Source organism: Odocoileus virginianus, chromosome 25 (assembly GCF_023699985.2).
Source record: "Odocoileus virginianus isolate 20LAN1187 ecotype Illinois chromosome 25, Ovbor_1.2, whole genome shotgun sequence".
Taxonomy (NCBI): domain Eukaryota; kingdom Metazoa; phylum Chordata; class Mammalia; order Artiodactyla; family Cervidae; genus Odocoileus; species Odocoileus virginianus.
In genome coordinates, this window is record NC_069698.1 from 33,166,598 (window position 1) to 33,182,115 (window position 15,518).

Below are 15,518 nucleotides of genomic sequence, written 5' to 3' on the forward strand. Positions count from 1 at the left end.
CTGAGCATTTTGAGGTTTTTAAAATTACGTTCTCATCATAATCTCCCAAAGTGCAATTATTAAATAATGCCATTTGTTATGATCTTTATATAATGGTCAAAACAGGAGATGTAAATTGTTTGAGTTTTTCTTTTAATACGTCTCAGAAGTAAAGTTAAGATGTGACTGAAGCCCTAGAAAATTTCTCCCTTTGCTGTGAAGATTGTAAAAAAAAAAAAAAGTTTACAGCTTACCTATTACCTTTCAACAATTCTGAGACCAGAAATTAAAGAGAACTTTATTATTCTACTCTGTTAGAATCTCAAACAGCAACTCAGGAAGTTAGCCTGCTTTGGGGAGGGGCTACAAAGAATGGGGTTCCCTCTAATGGAAGTACATGAATCGTGATAAACAAAGGATAGGAAGATGTACTGCTAAGTTTTACTGACATTTAATCTTAAATTACTATCTTCAGTCTTTTCCATTTGTATTTACCTATTGATTAGTTACTGAGGTGAAGGCATATTTTAAAACCTTTTACAGTCTTTGATAGCATTATTTTTAAACCATGGTTTTAAGAAGATATATATTTTCTTATATAAGGCCACTTTTCCACAGATGTTTAAATTTTGTATTAGATTAACAGGAAACAATGGAAATAGGTTCACAAATTAATATCCAGTTCTCTCTCTTATTGCCGTATAAAACATATTTGCAATTAACTGTCTTTTCCTTATATTACTGTATCACATTAGATTAAATGTGATTAGATTACTGTAACACACACACAGACACACCCCGAGTGTATGTGTATGTGTGTGGGTGTGTTTGTACTTGTGAGCTCGCTGGACAGAGTGACCGAGTGGCCTGGACATATGCTAGGGTTATGACACTCTTTGACTTACTTCCTTAAATCTCATGGTCACTAAATATCAGGGTTTGTTCTATACGCTGGTAGCAGTAGACATCTGTTGCAGTGAATTTATGCCTTCTCTATGGAGGATGAATACCATATTGGCTGTGTTCTTGTTTCAATTACATTCATCAATTTGTTTTTTCAGATGAATTATTCTATCAAAATATAGGACTGAATCTACAGAATTAGATTCTATCATCTCTGACAAATTATGAGCCCTCAAAGACTTTCGTAGAGAGTGACCGTATGGTTTTTATTATCCTCCTTATGAGGTAGAAAGCATAGTCATTGTTCATTTTTCTAGAAGCTTTGATCTTACGAGTGACATCTTTCTTAAATTGTGGAAATTTTAAGAATTTTCATTTCAAATATGGCTTCTTTTACCATTAGCTCTAATCTCTTTTTCTAGAACATCCTAGTATATGTATGTTGAAGCTTCACAATATATCATACATATTTCTTAAATTCTCTTTCATAATATAATCTTTCTGTGCTGTGATTTTTTTGTGTGTGCATTACTCATTTTTTTTGTGTGTGGATTACTTCCAATTTACTAATTCTTGTTTTGACTGTATCCATTTCATAATTCTTTTTGACTATATTTTCTTCCCTGGGAATTCTAATTAATTCTTATACCACTTTTACTGTTTCCTCTCTACTAACTTTCTTATAAATTGTATTGATGATGTTTCTTACTTCATCTCTTCAAGGCTTCTAACATGCTTATTTTGAATTTCTGAAATTGATCTATTATTTTCATATCTCTGGAATGACTTCATTGACTGATTTTGTAAAGACGTTTTCCTGACAGTCTTTTTATATGATTTTACATGTCTTGGAATTTTCGTTTTCAGGCTCAACTTGAGTGAGAGGGATTTTTAAAAATTCTTTAAATTTCTCTTTCTTTGTTAGCCTCACCCCAGTCTTATGGTCATAGAGTTGGCCCTGCACCCTCTCCATTCCCAGCTCAGAATCTCTGCTAACGGGGGTACCATATCTAGTCACCAAGTCAAAAAGCAGTTGTCCCAGGTGCTGACTGCCGCACTGTACCTGCTGCCTGTGGTCTCCCTGCTGAGCCGTCTGTGTAAACCGTGGCTCCAGGGAGAGAGATGGTTATTCGCCCTCCTGTTATCTTACACTCAGATTTTAATCAGTAAACATAGCACTGTTTTTCACCCCTTATGGCGCAAGTATGGCACCCTAGTTACCTTACAGATAGAGAAATGCTTGTCTTGTATTCCAAAAACTGACTGCACTGCAGTCATTTTCTATTTCTATTCTATCTCTGGCCCACAGGAGGATTTGGCTTGTTTTTGATTATCACTTTTACATGATCTCATTTAATATTTTAGCTATTGCAGTTATATGTGGGAAGCAAAGAGAGGAGATTCAAGCCATATTCTTGACATTTTTGTAAGTTTCCCAACCCATTTTCCAGTGAGCTTTGGAATCAGAAAATGTGGTTCAAATTCTAACTCATTTATTACCTTAGGAAAAGTCTTTAATTTCTTAAAAGTCTCCATTTCTTCCCAGCAGAGATACTGATAGCTACGCTTGTCTCATAATGCTGTTCTAAGCACTGATTTAGATAATGTATGGAAAGCAGCTAGTGCTGAGGTTAGCTGTAATATCCAAATTCTAGGAAGTAAAAAAGCACCCAAAATGAAACCAGGCTCTATCAACCAATCATGGAGTGAATAAATGGCAAATGGTAATTCTTGTTTCTTGTATTCTGAGAAAATGCAACATTATTTTTGATAGCTAAAATTTTAAAGATGAATATCAAGTGCACGTCTAACAGGTAAATGTTCTGTTACAATATCCATATACCCTAGTGCTTGCATGCTTAGTTGCCTAGTTGTGTCCCACGCTTTGCAGCCCTTTGGACTGTAGCCTGCCAGACTCCTCTGACCATGGGATTTTCCAGGCAAGAATACTGGAATGGGTTATCATTTCGTCTTCCAGGGGATCTTTCTGACCCAGAGATCGAGCCCACATTTCCTGTGTCTCCTTCATTGCAGGTGGATTCTTTATGCACTGAGCCATCAGGAGGCCCCACATACCTTAGCAAGTGAATATATTTCAGAGAATTTCAGTAAAATACAAAGCATTTTGCAAAATGACCTTTTGGTGTAGTTATTCTAAATCCAAAGTAAAGTTATCTTTAAGCACAGTAGAAGAATGTGAGATAAGTGCTATGGGAAAATGTTTATGGAATGTTCTTTGGATTTTTTGGCTTTTTCTTTTGACTTTATTGACAGTTACATATAATACATGTTAAATAAATGTATAGAGTTTACAAATTATTATATACATATATATTTTACATATATAGGTTACAGTTATAGGTATATTACAGTTTTACCCCAGAATGGGTTTCAGTAATAGTTAAAAAAGAGGGGAGGAGAGTCTACTGAAAGGGCTTCAGGAGACTTGTTTTGTAGTTTTCTATCTAATTTGTAACATTAGTATCTTTTCAAAATATCTGTTCTGATGGATTAGGATTCAAATTGACAATATTGGTAAAGGGTATGTTTAGTTGGGGGCGGGGCGGGGCAGGAATAAGTTTCTGAGAGTCAAAAGGTTTTAAAGATGAATATGTGAGCAGTACATGAAGAACTTCTTCACTGTACGTTGAAAGGGCACTGAAGTCACTTCCAAATGTTTGCTATTTCAACAACACTGCAGAAAACATCATTTGTATATGTCCTCTGTGAGCATGTGGAGTTGTTGGCTTTTTTTTTTTTTTAGGGTATATATCCAAAAGTTAAATCACTGGGTTGTGAGATATATGTGGTCTCAATTTTACAAGTCTCCAAATTACTCTCATAAATTGTAAAATTATTCTCTGACAGTGCTGTACAAATTTCTGCTTCCTTCAACAGTTATTAGAGTACCCTTTAGCCCACATTCTTTTCAGCCTTTAATATTGCCCAATGTTTTAATTTTGGATATCTGTTGAGTAAAATAGTTTGCTAAATTTCTTCAACTTGATTTGCTTTTATTCTTATGAACTCTGCAGGTGGGACTAGTGGTAAAGAACACCCCTACCCATGCAGGAGACACAAGAGATGTGAGTTCGATCCCTGGGTTGGAGAGCAGGGCAACCCACTCCAGTATTCTTGCCTGGAGAATCCCATGGACAGAGGCTATAATCCACAGCGTCGCAAAGAGTCAAACACGGCTGAAGCAATTTAGCTTGCACAATGAATTCAGAAAGATCTCCAATGAATTCCTAAAGATAGGAGAGCGATGGATGGACACTTTAGTTAGAAAGAGACTACAATAGGCTACTCAATTTTTAATGTGAATGCATCTTTATTTATTGACAATTCAAATGCTCTCTCTGGCTACTGGCTTATTATACCTTTGCCAATTTTTTTTTGTTAGGTTGTTTGTCTTTTTCTCATAGATTTATTGGCATTATTTATTTGTTCCATCTGCCTTGTTCCTCCCCACCATAGATCCCTTCACAGAGTGTCTTCTTGAATATAGAGCAAATAAAAATAGAGTTCTATTCCATCTTGTTATATACAATATTTTAAACCATACTTCGGTTGTGTAATATACTATGGAATCATTTCAAGAAATGTAAGAAATTGTGTTGCAAACTGTGAGGGATGAACACACAAACACAATACACAGTATACCCATTGAGAACTTGGTTTTGCATGTGACTTGAAGAGAGTTATGAAGCATTACAGGACTTTAGAGAGGAGATATTTATTTTCCCATTTATATTCTTCAAAACAGTTGAGAATCATGCATTAGGAAATACGATTTATTCCTACTTTTAACCCAACATTTTAAATATTACATTTTCTATACCTGTGGAAAGTTTTCAAATTGTAATTAAAGAAAATATATATTAAGGGCCTATTATATATCAACTGTGACAAGCATTAGTTAGGATGTAAAAGTGAACAAAGCAGATAATCCCTGAATTCATGGGAGGTGGAGCCTGAGAGGTAAATGACAACGACGGAAGAGTGGGTACAGTTTAAAAAGGCCATTCACTGACAGAATACCTAGATGTCAGACTCAAGTACGTTTGAGAAGTAAGGACAGCTAAACAGGCATGGGGAAGGCTCCAGGCAAAGGACAGATGTGCAATATTATGAAAGTGAGAATATAATGAGCTTGAGAAACTGCGAGAAGTTTAAATTGGAAAGAGTAGAATTTTAGGGATGATGAGAGGTTGAGAAGAAACTGCAGAGATAAGTACTGGCTCACTTTTGAACAGCCTAATTTGGATTTTATCCTAAGTGCACTAGAGACCCGTTTAAAGAGTTTAATATGGCTGCCAAATTGTCAGATATTGTCTTAGTTTGATGGAAATGTATCCTGAGAGATGAATGGTAGTGACAACCATGACAGTTGATGTATTTATCAAGAAATTCTGTAATCTGGCTACTATAGTTAATTAGAGGGTTCCAAAGCAGGTTTAAAATTATATGTAAATGACCAATGTTTATATGCTTTCTCTCTCATATATATATACATATACACACATATATATACATACATATATATACATACATATATATATATATGATTATATATGTGTGTGTGAGCATGCATCCCTGCTCAGCACTCAGTTGTATCTGACTCTGCAACCTCATGGATGGTAACTTGCCAGGCTCTAGCATCCATGGAATTTTCCAGACAACTATACTGTAATGAGTTGCCATTTCCTACTCCAGAGGAACTTCCTGACCCAGGGATCAAACCCAGGTCTCCACCATCTCCTCTATTGGCAGGCAGATCCTTTACCACTGAGCCACCTGGGAAGCCCATATGTATATGTATATGTATATGTATATGTATATGTGTATATGTGTATAAGATCCTCATTAAATTACTAAACTTGTCATTGACTAAAAAAATTTAAGAAGCACTAGGTTAAACTAAGAACAGTAGTTGATTATTCAGTTATAGAAATAGATGGAAATCCTGCCATTTGCAACAAGATGGGTGAACCCTGAGAGTATTATAGTAAGTGAAATGTCAAAGAGAGAAAGACAAATGCTGTATGATTTCATTTATATATGAAATCTAAAAACCAAACTTATAGAAACAGATAACAGATTAGTGGTTGCTAGAGGTAGGGGGAAGGGAGGGGGAAATAAATGAAGGTGATTAAAAGATACAAACTTCCAGTTATAAAATAGATAAATCTTGGGGGGGGGGTGTAATGTATTGCGTGGGGACCATAGTTAACAATATTGCATATTTGGAAGTTGTTAGGAGAGTAGACTTTACAGCTTCTCATTACAAGAAAAAAACCTGTTAAATACATGATGTGATGAATGTTAAGTAAGCATTGTAATCATTTCACAGTGTATACGTACATATATTACATCATTATGTTGGAGCTTCCCTGTAGCTCAAATGGTAAAGAACTTGCCTGCAATGCAGGAGACCTGGGTTCAAACCCTGGGTCAGGAAGTACCTCTGGAGAAGGGAATGGCAACCCACTCTAGTATTCTTGCCTGGCGAATCCCATGGACAGAGGAGTCTGGTGAGCTACATTCCGTGGGGTTGTAAAGAATCGGACACGGCTGAGAGTCTAACCCTTCTACTACTACTATGTTGTATATGTTAAATTTATAAAATGTTATGTGTCAATTATATTTCAGTAAAACTGTAGTTAAAAACAAAACGAAAAAAAACCCTGTAGCTGGCCAGAAAAGTACCCTTGAGAAAATCAGTATTTAAGGAACAGATAGAGAAGGAGGAGTTCAAAAGAAAATAAAGAATAACCAGAAAAATAGCAGAGAGAATGACAGAAACCTAGTGTGTTAAAAGCTTAGTAGTTAAGAGAAAAAGATTCCAAAGTTAAGTTCCTCAAATAAAACAAAACTGTATTCTCTCTTGCTCTAAGCCAGTCCGTGTGTGCCAGGGGACCGACCTGCTCTTCCAGGCCACTCAGGAACCCAAGAGGAGAAAAAGAACCAACTGCAGGGGCCACATCCTGTCCTTAAGTTGAAGACAGCCTAGAAATTATATATGATATTCTGCTCTGTTCTGCTCGCCTAAATTTAGTCACACAGCCATGGCTGGAAGCAGGAAAACTGGGAAATATAGTTTCCACTTGGGTGGCCATGTGATTAGAAAGAGAGGAAGAATGAATTTTGGGGGAATAACCAGCAGTTGCTTCACCAACATTTTAATTTAAAAAAACAGTTAGTGATTAGAAAGGGATATGTGTGTGTATGTGTGTGTGTATATACTTATTTAATATATTTATTGAGCAATTTCTCTATTTGGTCATTATACTATGTAATAAAAGTGAAAGTGAAAGTTGCTCAGTCATGACCAACTCTGTGATCCCATGGACTGTAGCCTGCCAGCCTCCTCTGCCCATGGAATTCTCCAGGCCAGAATACTGGAGTGGGTAGCTGTTCCTTCCTCCAGGGGATCTTCCCAATCCAGGGATCGAATCCAGGTCTCCTGCATTGCAGGCAGATTCTTTACCAGCTGAGCCACCAGGGAAGTGCCCCCTATGATGTGATAAGGTTATAGCCATTTAAAAGAAATCCACTACCAAGTAGTTTATATTCTAGAAAGAAAAGATAGATTGAATGAATTAACAAATAAATGTTGGTGGCATAATATTAGAAAGTAATGAGTCCTAAGAAGAAAAAGATAGAAGTGCTATTTTTAGATACACCAACCAGGGAACATCTATTATGCTAAAAATTGAAAAGGGTCCTTTGAAAGACAAAATATTGAGATCTCTCTCTTTAGGGGAAAATTCATAGATGAGTTGAAAGTCTTGAATACTGGTTGAAAGAGGACAAGGAAAGTTGCTAATTAGGAGATTCAGAGTTAGAGGAGAGTTATTTTTTTAAGGATTTGGTGGAGAAAATTGACCATGATTATAGCCTAAAGAGAAAATGCATGCAGAGATGAGGTTGTTGCAAGTCCTAGTGCTAGAACAGCAGGTATGATTGATGGGCACAAGTGCAAATAGTTCAAGTAGGATGACCTCATTTTTTCCCAGGAATCAGGAAAGCTACTGAGAATGAGAGTTGCGTGGATTGTGTCAGTTTCTTGAGAAGAATTATGTAAGTGTAGCGTTGTTGTGGAAAGCCTCCACCATATACGAAAAATCTGTCTAAGAGAGAAGTGTGTCATGGGATTGAATCTGTGCTTGGATTACTCAGGATGTGGGTGATAGGCTAGATATTAGTAGTAGTGTTAGTCACTCAGTCATGTCTAACTCGTTGCCATCCCATCCATACACTGTAGCCTGCCATGCCTGTCTGTCCGTGGAATTCTCCAGGCACGAATACTGCAGTGTGTTTCCATTTCCTTCTCCAAGTAGGCTAGGAAAGAGAAGTCATAATGAGAGTGGTTTAAGTCAGGGGGCCCCAACTCTGGGATCTGAAACCTGATGATCTGAGGGAGAGGTGATATAATAATAATAGGAATAAAATGTACAGTAAATGTAATGTACTGGAATCATCCTGAAACCAGCCCCCTAGCCCAGTCCATGGGAAAGTTGTCTTCCATGAAACGGGTTTCTGGTGCCAAAAATGTTGGGGACTACTAATTTAAGTGATGAAGCATAGTGTCTATTCCAATGACAAAAGGAATGGTTTCCTTCAGGAGAGAAGAACTAGGTAACCACATGCAGTTCGAGATCAATCCTGAGTTTGTAGAGTGACTGAGAAATGTGTTTCAGGTTATATTTTTTCAGGACAGGTTTCTTTTATATTAACTTGATGTTCAGAATTTCAAATCTTTAATTTAGTTGACTTCCTCATTTTTTATGTATTGGTTTATTATGTAGGATTACAAATTCACTGTCCCAGTTATGAAATTATGAAGACAAGTCATAAAACTATTAAGAAACTAAAACCATAAGTGAAAACCTGTTGAGGTGGCATTTGTTTTTTCTTTAACTAACATGCTGGACCCTAGTAGAAATGCTGTTTTTATTTCATGTAATAACTAAGGAAATAGAAACCGCTAGGAAAAACATGTAGTTTATAAGCTACTTATTAATTTTCTAAATGTTTGTCATCTTATGTGTCATCGTCTATATTCCATTAATCCATAGACTTAATCCATAGATTAAATCATACAGTGCACAGCCCTTCTTGGCAGGTGTGCTCTTCTTGGCAAGTTGATTCTGTTTTTTCCAAGTTTTGTCCTTTTTGTCTGGCTATTTTCACATGCCTACGTGCACTCCATCTTTTTATCAGAAATGACGCCAATATAGAGAAATCATAGCCAAGCCTATGAGGATTTTTGCCTTTTGACAGTAATACCTTGACATTATGACATTTTGTCTCAAGCCTTTAAATTTCTTTTTATAAAGCTATTGATTGTTTCTGTTAATTTTCTAGTTCACAGATTCATCCAAAATATATCTAATTGAGCCTTTTTGAGTATTGTTGTTTACTTGACCCCAAACAAGATTGTTCTTGTCCTCTGTTGTTCAGTCATGTCCGATTCTTTGTGACTCCAGGGACGGTGTGTGGCTCACCAGGCGGCTCTGTCCATGAAGAGCTCCAGGCAAGGATACTGGAGTGGGTTGCCATTTCTTCCTTCAGGGAATCTTCTCAACTCAGGGATCGAACCCACATCTCTTGTGTCTCCTGCATCGGCAGGCAGATTCTTTACCACTGAGCCACCTGGGAAGCCTAGTATTTACTTTTCCGTGAAATATTTTTATTGGTTTGTCTTTCCTGTAAGTGTGCGAGTGTCTGTATGGTTTTATTTTGGCCTTTCAGTTGCATTAACCCATTTTTTGACTTCTCTTATTTTCTTTTTGGGAGATATAGCTGATTTCTTCATTTGCATCTTACAATTTGTTACTTTGAAGTGAAGTGCCTTTTTGCCTTCAAACCTTTCGTTACTCTGATTGTACTGCCATTCTTGGTGCTTTAAGTTTCTCCTACACTATTCCCCATTGCTAACACAGTCCACCCTTCAGCAGAATTCCATTCCAATTTCTGTGAAATAGCTCCCTCAATAAAGCAGAGGTAAACATGTCAACCTCAAAACTAAATATGGTATTCTTTGACATCAGTATTTTCCATGTTAAATTCAGATATCTCATGTACGCTGTTAATTGGTTTTCTTATTGTTCTCACCTTCTCAATCAATATTTTCTTGTCAGTCAGATGCAAATTAGTAGGATTAGGTTTCATATGTTCTTGAAGGGAGGCTATCACAACGCAACGTAGGAAGATTTTTGCAATCAATATTCATTTGTACTGTTTATGCACTAGAAATTACATAGGGGAAAATGTCACAGGAATATGGCTCAAAACATCCAGGTTTAGAACACTTTAATCAACATTTAGAATTCTTTTCTCCTGTGGATAGAAAAAATGATCAATGCTTACTAAATGTTATTAACCTTTTAATCACTGTTATGTATTTAGCAAATCAATTTAATTATCTATTGGATGATTAGAAATGACTAGTTTGAAACAGACATTTAGAAAAGCACACTGGTGCCTGATACACATGCACGAACATGTGCGTGTAGTTGATAGACACACATTATGGGATGCTGTATCATTTTATCTGCGTAAATTACTGAAATACTTTGAATTAGATTCAGATAAAATGAATTCTGATTTGAAAATTTCAGCAGACACCATTAAAAATGAGGTACCAGAAGGCATAGTCTTTGCAATTTTATTTTAAAAAGATTATTCATGAATCATGAACCATATAGCTTCAAAATAATGTTAACCTTTAGGAAAATTTGAGGAATTGACTTCCTCTATTGCTTTTAGATTCAAGGGATTTGATTTTTTAAATAGGACAAATTTGCATTTATCATACATTTTGGAACATAACATATATAGACAGACACAAAACTCAGGACTTCCCGGGTGGCTCAGAGGTAAACAATCCACCTGCCAATGCAGGAAACTCGGTTTCAATTCCTGGGTCAGGAAGATCCCCTAGAGGAGGAAATGGCAAGCCACTCCAGTGTTCCTGCCTGGGAGATGCCATGGACAGAAGAGCCTGGTGGGCTACACTCCATGGGGTCACAAAGACTCAGACAGGACTGAGTGACTGAACAACAATAAACACATTGATCAAAGATAACTAAGACACAGTTGCCTCTCTCAGAAAGTTCTTGCCTTATTTTAGTTCACTTCATTTTGCAGAAAGTGTGACTATTGTTTATAATGCTACTATATCCCCTTTCTTTTTAATTTTTTCAAATAATCACTATTGAACTAGATTAGCTCTTTTGGGGATTAGCCTAAATGCTTTAACTTTTTTACCAGGAAGAATGCTACATGTTGAGAATCAGCAGTTCAGGAACAGACTAGCTACTTTCCCAATCTCTCTCCAGCCACCCTGGCAGGTGCTTTGAGATCCACAGAAAAATATCTGAGGATAAATCCCACTCACAAGTAGTACAGTGACATTAGTGGGGGTTAAGTAACAGTTTCTTTGACACTTTATAGAAAAGGCAGAATATAAAGACTCATTTGGAATCTGAAGTGTTATCAAATGAATGCTATGGAAATACATAACAAGGCAACAACATTCTGAAAGACTTGATAATAATCATTGTATAAGGGCAGAGCATCTGCTAGGCCTTGAGTGATGGAAAGGATTGAGACATATGGCTACAGATTTAAAAGTTTAGCCAAATGGATTCAGTACTAGCGGGAAGGTCTATGAACCAGTTTCATGTAGATGTAGCAATTCCTAGAAGAGTAAGTGTGTCCAAATGGAGAAACTTTGTGATCCAGGCAACACCACAGGAGTGGGTTCAACACTGGAGAAAAGATGTGATGGCCATTCTACTCAAAGCAGGGTCATTCCAGCAAGTCTATCCAAAAAGAAGATCATTGCACCATGATTTGTTATTTTCCACTGTTCAGTCAGCAGTCTTAGGCTCATAAGACCACATGTGCTAAAGTAATAGATAAAACCTCAGCATGTTAGAAGTTTAGAACTTAGAGCAGAGTCCAAGATGGTATTTTTGGGCACCTTTCTGCTCAGGATCCTTTCTCTTGCAGGTCCACCAATATCAACTCCCACAGCCTCAAATTATGAGTTCACACATAAGAGGATTATACGGTTCTGGTGGGGAAGTGTACGTTGATCCTACCCATACTCTGAGTTCTTCAGAACTCAACCACATGATACTTTGCTCAGGTGAATCTGGGAAATATGGTCTGTGTCCCTGAAACAAAAACCTGAACTACTTACTCAAATAACATGTTTCTGTAATTACAAATCTTCAAGTCAGGTACTGTGGAGAACACCTTTATGAATAAGACATACTTTCTGCCCTCAAATTCTTAGATAGAACTATACATAAATAAATGTTAGTGTGAGGCCAGATGTATTACGTTCTGTATTAGAGGGATAAAGAGTCTCTTACAAAGGAAAAACTCCCTTTAAGAGGCAAGATTTGAGCAGAACTTGAAGCAGGTAGGGGGCTCACCACCAGGCAGAGGTGGAGAGTATGAAGAGTGACATGACACCAGGTAGTTATCAGTCTGCTAGGGACAGAGATAAAGATGTCTGGAAGACATTTGGGGATGACAGTGTAACAGACCTTAAACACTGTGTTAGGGCTTCCCTGCTGGCTCAGATGGTAAAGACTCTGCCTGCAATGCAGGAGACCCGGGTTCAGTCCCTGGGTCAGAGAGATCCCCTGGAAAAGGAAATGACCGCCCACTCCAGTATTCTTGACTGGAGAATTCCATGGACAGAGGAGCCTTCAGTCCATGGGGTCACAAAGAGTCAGACACAGCGAGCAACTAACACTTTCACTTTCACTTTTCACACAGTATTTATAGTTCAGGAGTCATTCCAGTGCAACATAAGCTTGAGAAAGAAAGCAGTGTTCAGAATGTGTTAGTATGGAAAGAAATTAGTGAAGAGAGTAACAGGGAGCTACTTGAAGTAAGGCAGTGGGAATGGAAAGGAGAGAACAGTTAATGCAAAAACATTTGAAAAAGCGGATTTGAGATTGTTTGTGTTGCTGAGTAAATCCAGAGATTTTTGCATTCCACTGCCAGAATGTTCTTGATGGTTAATCCTTGGGAATTATTTGAAGAGTTCAAAGAGCACTTATAGTTGATCTCATTAGCTAAGGGACTGTTAACAGCTGCCAAAACAGGAACTTTTTCAGGGTTTAAGCAATGACATCTCTGGAGGCCTTGAACTTGAGAAGAGCTAACAGAGATACCTAAGTTCTATTGTAGCCACAAATTACCATATTTTGAAAAACAATTTCAAGCAATATTAATGTGTAATTAAAACAGAAGTGTGTTATTTGGATAAGTGATTCAAATTTTTCTTTCAGGGTCACAGACAGATCACATTTCCCAGGTTCACCTGAGCAAAATATGGCCGTGTGGCTGAGTTCTGTAAAGCAGAGTGTGAGTCGAATCAATGTACAGTGGTTCTACATCAGAACTGTAAAATCCTCCCATGTGTGAACTCATAATTGAAAAACAATTTCATAACAAGAAATAATACAAGTTAGATCCCTTCCATCCTTTCAGCCCTAAGCAAATATATTTCTTTTATTTCTAAGTACCTTCCCTTGACCAAATTCTCACACCACATTCTCTTCTAGACTTACTGTCAGAATCTAGACAGTTTCAAAATTATGCAGAAAGGTAATTAACTTTAGAGAGTTTGAAGTCTCCATGAGTTCTTTTAGTTCTGTGATACTTGGTGAAGAACAGGGTAGGAATTCAGTTCTTCTCAAGTGGCACATGAAGTCTCCTCTGTATGTTCAAGAATATTCATGACTTAAAATACTCTCCAGGAATGAGTGTTTTGAGGGCCACTTCTCCCCATTTCTTATGATGCAAGTATTTAAATGTTTGAGAAGTAATATAGCCTCTTGAACTCCCATTAGACCTGCTAGCAATAATTTACCAGATGTAAAGATCAAAAAATGTTGGTGGAGAATATTTGAAGCCTGGTTTCCAGGTGCTGTACTGTAAGAAAAATTTTCCATTAGCTACTGAAAATTGTACTCCTCCTCGAAGATAGCCTAATCCTTGTTAAGGTCAAAACAGAAGATCTTCATCAATTTCTGCAGAGAAGAGGTAACAAAGTTTAGATGACAGCCATGGCGTTATAATTAATATGTTATTTTTAGATTGATAATTTACTTTAAAATTACTCCAACTTTCAGAGAAATCATCTTACTCCCATTAAGCCAATTTTATGCTACGTTTAAAATAAGTTGTTACTGCCAATTGGAAATACAGTACAGTAGCAACATTCAAATGAAAGTGCATTAGTTATAATAAAAGTTTGTATCTCATAATACATTTTTCAAATGGTTTTAGTTACAATAATGGTTAGCACTTCTGAGTTCTTAAAATGCTTTGATCTAATGTGTAGTTTTCCATTTACTAATGGATACATTTCTTAATTTATTTTTTATTTAAGGATAATTGCTTTACAGAATTTTGCTGTTTTCTGTCAGACCTCAACATGAATCAGCCATAGATATACATAAACCCCCTCCATTTTGAAACTCCCTCCCACCCCTCTCGGTTGATTAGCTGATGGGAGTTTGCTGTATGGCTCAGGATACTAATGGATACATTTTCAAAATACTGAAAAGAGGACAGGATATCCTAAAAGTGTCTGAGATTACATTTGTTCCTACCTGTTCATTGATGGTATTCTTTTGGTAAAGTGAGTGGAAAAAGACTGATTAGTTATCAGAAAATATGGGTTTAGCTTAGGTTATTCTCTGGTTGACCATAAAATTTGTCTGAGTTCTTAGTTTTCATCTATGATAACCACTCTATCCACTGCATAGAGCTATTTTCAGGACAAAATTATGTTTCAGCATACATAGAGAAAAGTATGAAGTACTCTTGGGTCTCTCCAGTATTTTTATACTATTGGCCTATCTCTGCTGACTTCATCCCCATGTCCTATGTGTGTCTTTTGATCATTCAAAGCTCTGTAAAGTAGTCTTTGTACGCAGACTACCAGTCAAAGTTTTTACCACCTAGGAGAATGATACAGTTGATGTATTTCTGTAAAGTAAAATACTGGATCAGTGATAAGGACAAAGAAAGGAATTGTGTTCTATCGTTTGTTGCTGCCATAGGATTATTAGTTTTTCCCATATTGCAATTCTTAGTATATCATACCACTCTTCTTAAAACCATCCATTAATGTTTTGTAAATCTCTTGCTGTTTGATTTTGGCATTTCCTCAAAGTTATCTTATGAATCTGTGATTTGAGGATTAGGTTGAAAATGTATGATAATTAGGCATTCTTCTTGAAGTTTTTTTGCTTGAGTTAAAACTACAGTTAAGAATACTTCTGTTTGTTTGTTTTTTTCCTGATAAAATAAAGGCTGACTCCCATTTACTTTTAAATAATACGCAATTGAAGGGAAAAAAATGTTTTCCTTGTTGATTTATTTTGGGGGTGGTTGTTCCTAATGACAATTTCTCCTACTTTGTAGGATCGTATTGTAGAAGGACCTTTTAGGATACTTAACTTATTACTTAAATAAAGAAACAAAAATTTAAAAAATAGAAAGTGAGAAATGAAAACCTCCGGGGCTAAGTTTGTGTGTATAATAACTGGATAAATCCTTTGGTGAAGTACACTGGGTAGTTATGGTACTTGATA